Source organism: Accipiter gentilis, chromosome 7 (assembly GCF_929443795.1).
Source record: "Accipiter gentilis chromosome 7, bAccGen1.1, whole genome shotgun sequence".
In the NCBI taxonomy this organism is placed as follows: Eukaryota; Metazoa; Chordata; class Aves; order Accipitriformes; family Accipitridae; genus Astur; species Astur gentilis.
In genome coordinates, this window is record NC_064886.1 from 3668560 (window position 1) to 3683964 (window position 15405).

Here is a 15405-nt window from a genome sequence, read left to right on the forward strand (position 1 = left end):
ACCAGCACTGAGAAGAAAAACACAATTTTCCCCCATTCTGTTTTTGTTTGAATGTGAGAGGGAGAGCGAGCTGGAGCAGGCGACGGAGCAGAAAGGGATTGAGAGGATGGTGTTGCATCCCGATTGGAAAGAGCCGGTGGCCACTGCCCAAGTGAAATTCCAACTTTATGACATAATGTGCTTTTTCTAACCAGCGCTTGCTATTAACTTCGGCACTGGCTTAAACCCCCTGGCCTCAGGCACAAGCAAAGCAGAGCTCATATACTGTAAATGTTAATACTGCTTTAGCACTGTAATAAGCTAAAAGGTGGATGCAAGATCTGGCACATTAATTCCTTTTTTCATCTTTTTAGCACATTTCAGGGTAATATGAATAATAAATATTTGAGCTCATGAAGGTTAACGGATGGATAGCCCTGGAGACTGGGACTCCCTGGGTAGGAAGGCAGCAGCTCCCTTCTACATATCGGGGTCTCCAGCAGCAATCCAGGGAATCGGCCTCCTCCAGAGAAGTCAGAGGTTCTTCTTGGCAGGGCAACGTCCGACACAAAAACTTGTTGCCCGGCATACTTGTTTACACTTCGAATAAGAGCAACTGGGCTGATAATCAGTAGAGGTAGGAGTTTCCAAGCATCACAGGGCAAAGCTATGGAGAGAGGAGGGCCTCCTCCATCCCAGCACGAGCTCTCAGTCTCTGTTGAACAAAAGCCAGGTTTGGTCAGCAAAGGGCCCCAGCCTCAAAGCTGTTTAGGCATCTAATTCCTACTTCAACTAGGTCTAGATTCATCCGAACAGAAGCTCAGTGGTGGAGCAAGGGACCTGAGCACACACCTCCAGAGTTTTAAACTCCAGCTGACTCTCGTCTCACTGAGGGAATGGTCTGGGGGCAGAGGCACTGGATGGAGCTAACCCAGATGTCTTCATCAGCCCTGAGGCTCCTGGCCTGGCCTTGTTTTGCAGGTGCTGGGTCTAACTTAAAGGACTCGTGACGTCTGTCTGTCAGGCTGCACCCACGCGACACCTCGAGGAGAGCATCTGCAGCTGCTGAGCATGGCAGAGGCCTGGCTATTGGGAGAGCTGGGCGAAAAAACCTTGCTGGAGCTGGCATAACCCTGCACAGCACCTCTGGATTACGAAAGCACCACAACGTGGAGAACAGGGCTTGGGGAGAAAGTCACACAGCTTGGGCATTCCGTCAGGCTCCACAAGAGAGCCCCCAGCTCACCCCAGAGCCGCGTGGGCTTGCAGGGAAGCAGTCTAGAAGGGATGCGGAAAATCTTCTAATCCATCCTTCCCTTCCACAGCAAGACAGGAATCCAGACCCAGAACAAGGAACATGTCGGGAAAGAAAGGGTAGGTCTGGTCAAACCCAGGAAAGGATTTGAACCCTGTGCTGGGAGAGCAGACACCGCAGCATGTGAATTTCCATTGCTTACCTATCGCGGAGACGTGGGAGGTTGTAGCACTTGCTGGGAGAAAAGGGCTCGGGGTGAACATGAGTATAATCCTCTGGGATGGAGGATGTAGGGCTTGCCCAGATTTGATCTGCTATCAGACCTTCATGGCGGGCACTTTGTCTTCTTGACTGGAGTAGTACAGATGCCCCCCACTGTGACTGCCACTTCTGACAAACATGACCCCTTGCTGGGAAATCCCCAGTATCACGGCAGAAGCTGTGCTGCCGCTCTTCTCTGTGGCCCAAGGCTGGTGGCCACCAGCGCTGTGAGACACCAAGCGCATGTTCCTTCCCTTGGTAACCAGCGACGGGTGGGTGAAGGAGGTATGCTCTGCTGTCACGGTGTGTCGCTGGAGGTTAAGGTGCAGAAGGAAGGTCTTGACCGTGCAACTTGGGGCTGGGACACAGCGCCCTTCCTGCTCCTGATGGGGTGGTCCAGGAGCTGCAGGGGCTGGTGGGGGCAGAGATGCTGCATCCCCACCCCCCCCCCCCAGATGCCTGATTCTCCCATCCCAACCAGTGCTGCAGGAAGCTGGGATAGTCAGGGAGCACTGGGCTCGTGCCACTACCGGAGGACAGTCAGGGAGACAGGGCATAAGGGGGCAACTGTGGGCCTGGCAGGGGACACGGGAAGGACAGGCTGGAGAAGCACAGCTCGATGGAGAGGGGTGCTCAGCAGGGAGCTGCGTGCCCAGGGCTGGGTACGGCGGGCCAAGGGGCGACCGCTGCGGGTCTCTGGGACCCTCAGCAGGGAGCAGCCCGTGCCAACGCACGGCTAGAGAGCACCGATGGAGAAGAAATTGGGTGCCCAGGGGTTGCGGGCGCTCCTCACCCACCGACCGTGCCCACTTCTATGCGCCCACGCACGTTGCACGCGACGCTCGCCCACCACCAACCACCGCGCATCTGCAAGCGTCGCCTCCGTCCCCTGATTTGGGGAGGGGGAGCCGCTCTTTGGGGGTGCGTGCCTGGATGCTGGACGAGGGGAGCGAGTCGCTCCTGCCCCCCGTGTTTGCCTTTCACTTGGCTCACTCTTGCGTGACAGCAAAGCCCCCCTCCTTCCCTGGCAATCCTTGGGGGATATCAAGGGCAAGCAAGAGAAGGGTTACCTGGAGGAAAGGGTTGCTAAGCAACCCCCCCCCCGACCCCCCCCCAAGCACCGCAAACCCAAAACTCGTTCCAGGCCTGCAACCAGATTAGCATATTAATGAGGCTGTAATTTCCCCGGAATTGTCTGCACGTCTATGCCCGCTCACAGCACACTGGCCCAGGAGTTTGCTATGCAAATAAACTGGTTTTACAGGCTGTGGCTTAATTAACTCATCAAGTTCATCTTCCTAACAAAAAAGGCAGACTAACTGCGGATTAATGGACCTGTGTTTGCTCTTCTTTCTCTCTCCCTCTCACCGGCTCCCCAAGGCAATGCCTCCATCCAGACCCTTCCACCCCCGGCCACTCCAGCCTCAACGCTGGGTAGATCCTCCGTCCTCACAAGGAGATAAATCCTGGGAAAAGAGATGGGGAGGGGGGGTGGGGAGGGATCTTAATACTGCTTCCAGCAGAGTCTGGGAGGTTTCCTCATCGACTTCAAGGGGAATAAGATGGATCAGGCCTCGAGGATGGTAATTACGCCTTCAGTTGAAGCTGGCAGGTGACCACTTATGAGAAGGAGGTGGCACGTTGTGACACTGTCTCTTTAAAATGGTTGTCTCTGTGCGGATCAGGGGTGGGGGATTTTGGGGAGGGTGATTAAGGCGCCCTTTCTAGGTGAGCTCTGGCAGTCCTGCTCCATCCCTAACGGTGCAGGGTCAGAGCAGGCGAGAGGGATGCTCTCCCTCCTGGGTTAATTAGAAGGGCCCTTCTTGTCTACCTCCCATGCTCTGCGACACTGCGTCTTTTGAAAATGACCCCCAAAAAAGTAAGTATAAGGATTTGCAGAGTCACTGGGGGAAAGTTCACGCGGCCCAAAGTCTGTATTCAACAGCAAATCCCTGCATCAGAGCTTCCTTTGAACATTAACGACATTACGAGTTTATCTCCCTTTCCCTTCCCTGCTTGTTCTGTTCCCTCCTTCCTTCCCTGGGAAGAGGGAAGCAGTTTTCTGTAGGACCTGGATAGCTCTTTGTCGGTATTTGGGTACAGATGTCCCCCCATTGCTCACACATCGGTGGGGGTTTGGGAGCACGTAGAGCTGGGCTGAGAGCGCCTCAGCCCCGAGGCTGCGTGTAAAGTGGCTCCACTTGGAGATGAAATGTCTGAGCATATCTTTTTCTTTTTTCTTCCAGCTGTATTGTTAGTTAATTGTAGCTTGACCTCCGGGAAGGCTTTCCACGGCTCGGAAGGTGGCCTAGGATACTGAATTCAGAGCCTAAGGTGGGAAGAGTTTATTTGGCATTCATAGCATGAACTGTGCTGGCCCGACACACAGAGCCCTGAGGAGCCAGCCAAAAAGGCAAAGGGAAACTGAGGAACAGAGCTGCCGAGAAGTGCCTGAAGCAGCCCCCACCCAGCTCGGGCCCTTGGCTTCCAACCCATGCAAGCCACAGCAGATCTGCCATCCGTCGCCCCACAGCAACACTTACACACAACCCCACAGTCTCACACCCCTGGGATCTGCACCACGCAATCAGCCGTGGCTTTGCTGTTGGCGTGGGGAAGGGGCCGGCTCCCCAGCCAGGTGAGTTGTCAAAGACCACCCGGCTGCTCCACGCGCTCAGCTCTCCAGCATCTCCTCAGGAAACCTCGGCAGAGGTCCACGCCTCCCTTGGGAGAAAGTTTAGGAGCATTCAAACCACACTCAGCTGAAAACCACCCCTCTTGCAGCTACAGCCATCCTGGAACGGACTTAAGTTGAAGCTTTCTTGCTAAAGTTGGTCTAGACTGGACAAAGTCCTTGAAAAATCTAACTGTACTCAGAAGCTTTTCTGCATTCACAGGGAAATGGACTGGCTGACCTAAAAGGTCTTTTCCATCTCTAATTTCTGTGGTTGTGTGATTCATCCCTCTTCTTTGAAAGTGTTTCCTACATGAAACGTCTAGTAGAAGGAAAAAAATGATACTAAATAATCTTTTTTCATTTCCTCTCATCATTGTCAGAGATTATGAGAGGTGAGGGATATGTCTGCTGTGACATTAGCCGAGCAATGGAACAGAAAAGGCAAACCAGGATTCAGCTTAGCAGCCAAGAAAGAAGCTATTCACGCAAGGTGGGGTAGGAGGAGATGTGCTGGAGGCATCCTTTCCAGGAACGCAATTGTCCCTTACTTTCTCAGATCTTGAGAAAATACTGAGCTGGAGAAAAACAAACGTTTTATAAGAACAGAGGAGTGGCCACATCCTGACCGAGGAAAGGACCTCTCTCAGACTGCTGTCCCCAGGGGGACCAAAGAGCTGTTATGTGGGGAAGAGCAGCAGAGCAGGGCAAGCATATGTAACAGTTCCCTGGGATGCTCTTGGCGATCACCAGGGCCAGCTGTGGGTTCAATGTTCTTAACACCCTTCAAGGAATTTCTCTCCTATGAGCTTGTCCGGTTTCCTCTTAATCCATTAAGCTTCTGCAGTGAGGAGTTCCACAGATAAATCACTGCAAGAAGTACAGTTTTTCTTAAGTCTTGCTTCTACCACCTTCACCCGAGGATACGAAAGGGGGTTTAGTGTCATGTTGGTCTCCTGCTAGCTGTTCCATGTAGGAAATGCTGTCAAAGGCATCACATAACCTCAGAAAGGAGACAAAAAGCTCCTGAGGTCAGCCAAGACATTCCCCCGGGAATGCAGAAGTGCGTCTTTCCATCTAGAAGCAGCCCTGCGTGGGGAGGGAGTGGGAGTTACCCCGAACGAGGGCACAGGAGAGGTCCCTTGGGTTGTAGGCACCAGTCCACTCCTCAGCTCCCCACCCCTGCTCCCTGCCCCAGTCCCTGCCCTGCTCCCCCAGTCCCGTACAACCACGTGAAAGTTGCCCCACCATTGCAGCCCTCCGCTCTCTGGATTTATAAAACCTCGGTCGTGAGGTTGTCTCTTCTCCCACGGCTGTCGGGTGACTTTGGTTCATCGTGTTGCATCGACTCAAGACTGCTTATGAGGGACAAACTGAAGATCATCAAACTATGCCTTTTTTCCTCTTGGATGATGCCTTGCAAACCATCCCATTTGCTAATCCTTCCTCTCCCACATGCTCAGCAGCAAACGCAGGGTGACGTTGCTGGAAAACAGCCCCTTTCAACTAGTTTCTGCTTTAAAAGTTGAGCCTGAGGTTGGACGCACGCTCAGATCAGATAATTTCCAGAAAGGCTGAGGAGCCGACGTGTTTCGGGAGGGAGCTCGTGCAGGCGGCCTGGCACTGCACTTGCAGCCGCTAATCCGATAGCATCAGATTGGGAAGGCAACGGGGGACGGAGCTGCTGTCCCCAAAATGAAGGAGAAATGGGGTGGGACCGAAGGGACGAACCCCTGTAGGAAGGCAAACTCTGCATCTGATCCCGGTTCATTTATCAGTGAGTTTTTGTCAGTGATTTGGGGATCAGAGGTCATTTGAATGATATTACCCATCTTCAGCTGTCACCCAGGAGGTGTTTATTTGAAGAATTTTTGTGACCATAATACAGGACTTTCAGCTCTTTTTATTTCATTGATTTACTGGATATTCATTCTCTTTTTTTCTTTCATTTTCTGGGAGCAAGAGAAGTAATAGAAACCAAAGCCCTTCTACAGCATCACTCCTTGGCTGCAAAATGCATTTATACAGATTTTCTTTTTAAACAAAGACTAAAGGTTACAGTCAGGGAATAACCCAAAACTTGAACATTTGCCAGATACCATTTCCACCCGCAAGAAGTACCAATCCTTTTTCAGATGACATTCCAGGACACTGGATTTTTTTCTTTTCCTCTATGTAGCCACTACTTCAACAAAAAAAGGGAAAAGCATTTTTCTGGTACAGGAGACGTGGGAGAAGGGGGAACACCGGAAAGGACCAAGCGGTGGGAAGCTGCATCTACCCGAGCTGAACCTTGAAATTACGTTTTCCGATTAACGAGGAGAGTGATAAAAGAAGGGAACAAATTTACGGAGGGACACAGCAACTTCTCCATCACTAGCAATCCCTAAGCTGGCTGCCGTTCGCAGGGGAGGCTGCTGCTTAACCACAAGTCGCGGGGCAAGATGCAGAAATTACCGGGCGAGCCTCTGTGGCTTGCGCTCCGTGGGAGGTCAGACTACATGATCGTCGGGGTCCCTTCTGGCCCTAAAATCTATGAATCTATTGATGCTCTGAGGCTTAAAAAGCAGCAGCTGCTCCTATGCAGCACCTAGTTCTCATAAGCATTTGGAATAATGGATCCATATTGTGCCAATGCATACTAATGTTAATATACATTTGCAGCACACAATGTGATGGCTTTGGAGACACCCAGGTGTCAGATTGAATCAGTGTCAGTGACACACCGTACCAGGACTTCGCGGCAGGTCCCTGTTGGCTTCTCCAGCGGGAAGCTTTCTCTTCTTTGAAATTATTGTGTTTATCCCTTATGTTTCTGCAGGGGAAAAAAAAAAAAAAAAAAAAAAAGAAGAAATTGTACCAGGCCCACCGCAGGACTGGTGTCCACAGTTTGCAGCCAGCCAAAGCCTGGTTTCCACAGGGTTAGAGATGTGGATGTGAGGGAAAACAAAGAAAGATGCTGTACAAGGAGTGACCAAAGAGTTCAGAGGTGCAGCCTTCTGCTCTCTCCGTTAATCTCCTCTCATGCACCAGTGCAAAGAAATTAAGAGCCGGGGCCAGGGGCTGCTCTCAGCTCCCTACATGCTGTCCCTGCTGAAGTCCAGAGAAGTTGCACAAAGCATTTGCGAGCCAAAGACCTGAGCCTGCCTCTGCCGGATTTAATCCCCCCTGGCTTTCAAGTGCAGAATCAGGTTCAGATGCTGCAAAGAGAAAATGGCCTCTTTAATTGCTGCCCTGGGTTGGGATTGTGGGGGCACAGGAGGAACGAACAGGCTCACACCTCCAGCCCCCTTTCCCTCTGCACCCACGAGCCGTGCCCGTGAGCGGGCGTGGGTGGAAGCACCCTGGGCTGTGCCAGCGGGGTGGGGGGTGTCAGGGGAAGGTTTGCACCCCAGGCTTGACCTGTACAGTTTGTGAGGGTGCGGATATGTGTGCATACACGTGCAACACCTTTGCATTTATGTATACGCCTACAGATACCTTCTTTTCATATTAAGCAAGCCTGCATCAGCCTCGCCTAAATGCCCTGCCCGAATTCACTTGTCGAACACACGAGCCCACACGGGAAGCTTCCCAAAGCATCATTTCTTTACGGTAGCACAATACAGCAGCACACCGCCCAGCAAGTCCTCGCTTGTTTGAACGGTCATTATTAAGCCAATTGCCCAATCGGCCCCGGCACTGGGGACAAGGGGACTTTGTCAGCAGCCAGGCGCTGCAAGGGTTAAGGCCGTCCCCACACACAGGGTGCCTGCCCCTGCTTCGGGACCCACCTGCAGCGAGGCCTGGGTGGATGGAGGTCTCCTTGGGAGCACCTCTGCCCTGCAGTGCGTCTTCAGGGCTCTATCCCCCATGCTTGTTGAGGTGAGGAGCCCTTCCGAGGCTGGCCCTTGTCCATCCCCACCTCCAGCTGTGAGAAGTCGCATCCAATGAACATGCTAAACCTCTGTTCCCCCATGCTGTTTTTTGCCCTGCTCAAAAAAAAAATAAATAAAAAAATCAGAAGCACTTAAAGAAAAATGGAGCCCAAGCCTGCAGGGACTCCGCTCCCCTTTCAGTCCTCCGCCTCATGGTACCCTGCTGCCAGATCTTCACTCCTGGCTCCTGGGCACCTTGGGAAGCCCAAGATACCCAGGTATCGATGGAAGACCCCTTTGACTAGAGCAGGTGGGTCTGCTTTTGCGGTCCTGATCGTGGTTAAGAGATGCAGGTTGTGTATTTCTAGGGAGGACTTGTCAACAGAAGGAAGTGGGGATGGAGGAGAGGGGAAGGCAGGAGAAAGCAACGTGGCCATGCGCCCAGGTGACAGTGACAGTCCAAGCATGTTCACCAGAACTGCACATTAGGCAGCTGATGAGGTTAGAGAGGTCCCATGCAGAGTCCCCGCCTTCCCTGGGGTGATGGAGGTGTTTTCACATCCCTGCCCAGCCTGAGGTGCTTCTGCGTCCGACTTCTCACCCAGGTTGAGAAACGGGCGTTGGAGTGGTCTAGACCAAACACTCAGCCCCAGTCCTGGCCCCAAGGCAACCTCAGGAAGGCCTCTTTTCTCTGGCCTACACAGAGAGAAAAACCTCATCTCCTGGTATAAAAAGATGGGGCTGAGGAGTAGTGTCAGCTCCCACAGAGCCTGGGTACGTCAGAGAAGGCAGGGCCACCGAGATGGGTGTTGCAGGGGGAACGTGTGTGTTGCGCGGGCTGGTTTTGCCTGCGCGGGCTGGTTTTGTGCGCGCGCTTGCGTGTGTTGTTAAGGCCGGCTGGTGTGTGCATGTAACATGGCGAAGGGGGCTGTTTCTGAGCCGTGGAGGTGTAGGGGAAGAGGGTTGGGGTGTGTGCAGGGAAGCGTGTGCGTGTGAGTCAGGTATATGCACATACGTGCACACGCATGAAGAAACGGGAGGGAACGTGCAGGTTGGGCGGTGGGCGCGGGGAAAGGGTTGTATGCGTGTGTGCAGGAGAGGACGAGGCAGACAAAGAGCTCTGCGGGCAGATAGGGGCAGACCCCGGGCCCCTCACCGGGGCGTCGGGGCTGGAGGAAGCCAGGGGAGCCCTGTCCGGGACTACACGCAGGCAGTCCCGGGAAGGATTCGGCGGTCTGGCCGGTTCCCTGTGCCAGGGAGTGTTGGAAAGGGGGTGATGCGATGCGTGTGCGTGCAAGGGCAGGAGCGTTTGTGCAAGAGAAGGGATGGGACGTGTCCGAGCGTCGCCTCCCCGTGACACTCGGGGTCCGCCACTTCTTTTTTCTCGGCCGCCTGGGTCCCCCCGCGGGAGTGGGGCTGAACCGCGGGGCTTCCCCCCGCGCTGCCACCGCTCGGGGTGGGCAGGCACCGGCAGTTTGGGGTTCAGTTTTTATCGCTGCCGCTGTAAAAGTAAAAAAATAAAATAAAATAAAATAAAAAATTCGCGCTGAGATCCTGCAGGTCCCCACCCCCGCGGCGGGGACGGTGCCTGGAGCTGGAGCCCGGCTCCCGTCGGGATTAAGTAGTTAATGTTAGCACAGCACTGGTAGTGGTGGTGGGGGGTGTCTCCGATGAGTGTCTGCTAATTATATCGTCGTGTTTGCAAAATTTCCAGCCTTTCTGGCAAACGCAGCTTTCTGTGGGAGGAGGGAAAGAAACGGGAAAGGAGAGAAAAACAGAGAGAGACAGAGAAGTCGGTATTGAATGTGTGTGAAATGAGAGGGAGAAACGAGAAATAGAGCAGCAAAGGAGAGTGAGAGAAAGAGAGCGGGGGGGGGGGGGAGGAGAAAAAAAGAAAAAGGAAAGGAGAAAAAGCAAAAAGGAAAGGAGGAAAACAGGGAAACAGGAAAGGAGGAAAACAGGAAAACAGGAAAGGAGGAAAACAGGAAAACAGGAAAGGAGGAAAACAGAAAAAAGGAAAGGAGAAAAACAGAAAGGAGAAAAGCAGAAAAAAAGGAAAAAAGGAAAGGAGAAAAACAGTAAAAAACATAAAAACGGAAAAATAAAAAGGAAAAAAAAAAGGGGGAGAAAACCAGAATTTTAGAAAAGGAGAAAAACGGAGGGGAAAAAAAAAAGACAAGAGGAAAAACAGAGAGGGGAAGAGCGATCGAGAGAGAACGAACGAGATAAAGAAGGAGGGGAAGGGCGGAGGGGGGCAACCGTGCCCGGTGCCCCGGTGCCCGCCGGGCGAGGCGGGGGCGGCGGGCCGGGGGTCGGACGGGCCCGGCGGGGGCCGAGCGGTTCAGCACCCTGGAGAGCTCCGCGCCGCCGGCTGGGCGCGACACGGGGCGACGGGGACACGGGTGGGGGGGGGACACGGGTGGGGGGGGACGGGGACGGGGACACGACATGGTGGTGCCAGGGCCAGGCAGGGCTCAGAGGGACCCGCCGTGACTCGGGGCCGGGATCCCGACAGGGTCCCTCCGTCCCGGGGCTCGGCCCTGCCGAAGTCACGGGTGTCGGGAGCTGGCCCGGAGCGGGGGCTTCGCGCCCACCCGGGGCGTGGGAGGGAGAGAGCAGCGGCCCTGCTCCGCTTTTTGTCGCCATCAGCCCCGGCAAACAGCCTTCCCAGCCGGAGCTGGCCCCTGCCGCCCTTACTGGCCCCTTTGGCACGCGTGGCTTTGGGGGGCTCTCAGCCCACCCGCGTCGTCCCCCCGAGTCGCCCCCCGGTGCCCATTAGCAGGAAGGTGGGAGAGCTGTAACCCGGCCCCTCATCCCGCCCGCAGGTGCGGGCCGTGTACTCCCCCCCCCCCCCCCCCCCCCCCAAGCTATTTCCCAGGAAAATCCAAAGGAAGGGCAAGGAGCTGGGGGGGGGCACATCCCGGCGGGGACACCCAGCGCCCCACCAGCTTTGGGACTCCCGGGGGGTGGGTAAAACCCCTACCAGCTCCCCGTTCAGCCCCGACCCCCGACGGGAGCACCGGGGCGAGCACCTTTTCCCTTCCCTGTCTTGCAAACACCACCACAACCCTCAGCTTCAGCCCTGCCCCCCCCCCCCCCCACCCATCCGTGTCCGTCCCCCCACCCACCCACCCACCCCCCTTTCCCCGCTCCGGGGGCTTCTGCCCCGCCAGGGCGGACTCCCCACGCACCGGCTCGCTCCGTCCCGCCGCTGCTATGCGGAGCTCCACGGTTGCCGCCGGGTTTTTCTCATGCAGATTCCTTCTTTCACACCTCCCAAACAAAGGCAAACGGGGGCATCGCCTCGCCGTGTCAACACACACGCTCATTAGCGAGAAAGATGGGGGGGGGGGGGAGCGGGTGGGAACGGCTCGAGCAGCCCCTCCGGGGGTGGGGGGGGGCGGTCACATCGACGGGAGATTGTAGCGGGCCGGGGATCACCCGAGGAAATTTGGAGCGAGTTCTTCACCGCATCCCCCTCAAGTTAATAAGTTTCCCCAAGCTCTGGGTTTGGCTGTTTTCAGGTTCGTTGATTGCAACACACGTTGCTCACAACCAGGCTTTGCCCACCCGTGATTTGGTAGCCGTGGGGCTCCGGGGCGGCTCCGCGTAGAGTGGGACCCCCAGCCCGGGGAGGGAGAACCCGGGGAGGGGGGTGTTAACCCCGGGGAACCGTCGGGGAGATGGGAACGGGGCCCCGGGATGGTGCCGGAGCTAGGAGGGGCTCGGGGAGGGAGGGAGGGGGGCAATTAAAGCTTCGCCAATTACCGCCGCCCACGGGGGGGGGGGGGGGGGGGGGAGGGAAAAAAAAAAAAGAAAAAAAAAAAAGGAAAAAAACTGATTAAAACGGCTCTGGGGAGGGCGGGGGGAGCGGCCGGGGAAGTGCCGGGAAATCACGGCCGCGGAAAAAAGGGCGAGAGGAGAGCGGAGGTGGGAAAAGCGGCCCCCCGGTCGGTGCTGGCCGCCCCCCAAAACCGGGACCGGTGGGCTCCAGGGCTCCGGCAGCCCGGGCCGGGGCCGGGGTACCGCGGGGGATTCGGGGCTCTCCGCGGGGCCGTTCTCCGCGCCCGGGCTCGCACCGACGGGCGGCTGAGCCCTGCTGCCCCTTGCCTGATTTTTTTTTTTTTTTTGTGTGTGTGTGTGGTTTCGTTTTGGTTTGGTTTGTGATTTCCCCACCCACCCACACCCTTTTTTTTTTTTTTTTTTTTTTTTTGTGTGTGTGGTTTGGTTTTGTTTTTTTCGCTTTAAACCGCCTCCACGGAGCCCGCAAGCCGTTCCGCCTTTCCCGGGGCTTCACCCTGCCGCCGGCGCCGGCATCGCCTTTCGGTTTGTGCCGTTTCTTCCTCCGAAACCCCGGGCTGGAGCTCGGAAGGAAGGAAACAAGAAATTCGTTAAAAATAAGAAAAGGAGGAGAAACAAAAATAAAAATCCCCGCGTTCTTCGTTTGCATTTGGGCCGCGGTGGGGTTGGGGGTTTTTGTTTGTTTGTTTTCTTTTTCAACATTCCCCCCCCCCCGCCGTTTACAGAAACACCCACGGGGAGCAAAAAGCCACCCCAGGCCGGGCTGGGGCATCCCCTCTTCCCAGCACTGGGGGGGGAAAAACACACACAAGGACCCCGGCCCTTCCTCGCCCCCCACCCCCCACTTTGCGAGGGTTGGGGAGGGGAAAAAAGAAGGAGCGGTGGGTCGGAGGGGGGGTCCGGGTGGCACCGTGGGGGCTGCGTGGGGCTCCGCGGCCCTTTGTGCGCGGGGGTGGGGGTGCCGCATTGTTTGCCGGCGGTGTGAACACGCACACTCACACGCACCTCGCCCCCCCCCCGCCCCATAATACGGAAATTTCCATGTCCCAGCTGCCTTCCCCTTTTAACCTTGGTATTAATTTAGGACGGATCTTTTTAAACGGCCCTGTAATGCATTCAGACGCTGCTGGAGGTTTATCTTTTTTTTTCCCCTTTTTTTTTTTTTTTTTTTTTTTTTTTTTGTACCGTGGGTTATATTTACACCCAAAACAAAATAATTACACTTTTGTTGGAGAGAGAAAGCTGGTGATTAGGCTGTGGCTCTTTGCAGCAAACCCTTTCTCAGTGGTACACCAGGACAATTTTTCACGGCTGGGTGAAATCAGACGCGGGAGGTAATGAATCCTGTGAGCTATTTAAATTTACAATTTGTAACGCAGTCACTCAGAAACGCCTATGGCCCGGCGAGGAGATGCTTGCTGGGTTTGTTTAATGTTAAAACCTGCACCGTCCCCCCTCTTATACCAGGGGAAAGGAGGCGAACGCGGGGAGGAGAAGCCTCGCCCGCCCCCAAACACGCTCCCTCCGGCTCGCAGCCCCGCGGAGGAGCGCGGAGCGGTGCGGAACCGCCGCCTCCCACCGAGCCCGGGCTCGGCTTCCCCGGGCCGGGCAGAGCCGCGGAGCCCGGCCCCGCTCCGCGCTTCCCGGCGCGACCGCCGCCGCCAACCAAAAATAGTTGGAAATATCAACAAAGTCGTCGGCGGAGCATCCTAACAGATAGATAATTAATTACAAAACACAGGGGGAATATGCAAACCGCGTATTACAAATTCTACAGGGCTTAACTGATTGGAAACAGATTATTATCTTGTTTGTCTTTTGTCTGTTTCACTTATCCCTCTGCCGTCTGTTGTGTTGTAAGTTGATACACTTTATTCTTGAAAGGGGATTTTTTTTTTTTTTTTAATATAGTAAATTCCATCAACATCTTGTATAAGCGACGCTGCTTCTCCATGCGTTACCCTGGTAAAACACAATAGGTTTATTAGTTACATATAGGTGGATATTATAGGGCCTGAATTACCATCTGTTACCATAGGGGAATGCGGCTGATGGGGTGGGCTGGCGGGGGGGGGGCTGTTTGCTTGTGGGTTTTGTTTTCCCCTCCCCTTCCCCTTGGCTGTATTTATTCCTTTACTTTCCAACGAAAAAAAGGGAGCCGAGCCCGGCAGCGGGGAGCGGGACCCCCCCCCCCCCCCGGCATCACCTCCCCGCCCCTGCCCCGCCGGGGACAGCGGGGAGGAACGGAGCGGGGCGGGGGGGGGGGTTCCCCGGCCGTGGGTACCGGCTACGGAGCGGCATCGTGGGGGGCTACCGGTATCGGCAGCGGCCGGTAACGAGAGCCCCGGGGGTGTGCGTGGCCGTGGGAGCGGGCCACGGCCGGGCGTGGGCGTGGGCACAGGCAAAAGCCCGAGTGCCGCTCCCGCACCCTGTGCTGGCACGGCCCGCGTTATCCCTAAGAACCAGATTATCCATACGATTATCCATAGGAGCTCCTTTTCGGCGGGGGGGGGGGGGGGGGGGGCTGCCCGGGCCGCCACCCGCGTCCGCGTTTCTCCGTGGGAGTGACAAACCGGCCGGTGTCTGCAAGCGGGGCGGGCACACGGACACGCGTGTGCCCCTGTAGTGGGTGTATACACACCTACCTCCCGAAATAGATGGGGGGGGGGGGGGGTATTTATTTCTCCACGGTGAGAGGAGATTCCCGGGCCCCCTCCCCGAAATCCACCCCCCCTTCCCCGAGCGCCGAGGTTGGAGCGGGAGCGACTCGGCCGGCGGGCAGGGCCCCGCTCCGCGGCTCCGAAATTCCCCAAAAAAAAGCCAAAAGAGCCCCCAGGAAACTTGGGCAGAGCCACGGCGTGAGCGCGGCCGCCATCGGCCGCCGGGCCGGTCCCTCTTCCTCTTTCTTTCCCTTGCCTTCGCCTCTCTCGCCCGTTTCTTCCCTTTTTTAATTTACTGCCTTTTTTTTCTTTCTTTCCATCTCTCTTCCCTTTCTTTTTTTTCCCTCCGTCTTGGTTTTCTTTCTTTTCCCTCCTCTTTCTTGCTCGCTCTGGCGCTTTTCTTTCACGCTTGCTGTTTCATTTCCTTTCTTTTCCATTCTCGCCGCTCTTTCTTTTTATTTCTTCGTTCCCTTTTCCTTCATTTTTTCCGTCTCCTTTCTTGCCTCCTTTATTTTTATTTATGTTTTCTTTCGGTCATTTATTCCTTCTTTCGTTCCTTCTTTTTTCTTCGTTTTCTTGGGTTTTTCCTTCCGTCTCTCCTTCTTTCCTTCCTTTTTTTTCCGTTTCCGTTAATTTATTTTTCTTCACTCAGCCCCTTTCTCTCTCTCTCTTTTCCTTTCTCCTCTTCTGTCTCTTTTTTTCCGGACACGTTTTCTCCCTTTCCTTCTGTGTTTTTTTCTCTTTATTTCTCTTTTCTTTATCTCTTTTTTCCCCTAGTCTCTTCTCTCCGTATTTTCTTATTTCGATTCTCCTTCTTTCCACGAACACCCCTACCCCAGGGCTCACACAAAACCTCTTCCACTTCCCCGCCGATGCCCCTTGTGCCGCGGCAGGTTTAGTTTTGGGGTGGGGGGGGGG

General features: G+C 55.2%; 1 protein-coding gene across 1 annotated transcript in view; it reads left to right on the forward strand.

Moving 5' to 3' along the window:
* The first annotated feature begins 9697 nt into the window (after window positions 1–9697).
* SUDS3 (SDS3 homolog, SIN3A corepressor complex component) overlaps window positions 9698–15405 on the forward strand; it is a 253181-nt gene continuing 247473 nt past the window's right edge. The window contains exon 1 of the mRNA XM_049805551.1: window positions 9698–9702. The gene's annotated coding sequence lies outside the window, so the exon portion shown is untranslated. The remainder of the gene's footprint in view (window positions 9703–15405) is intronic.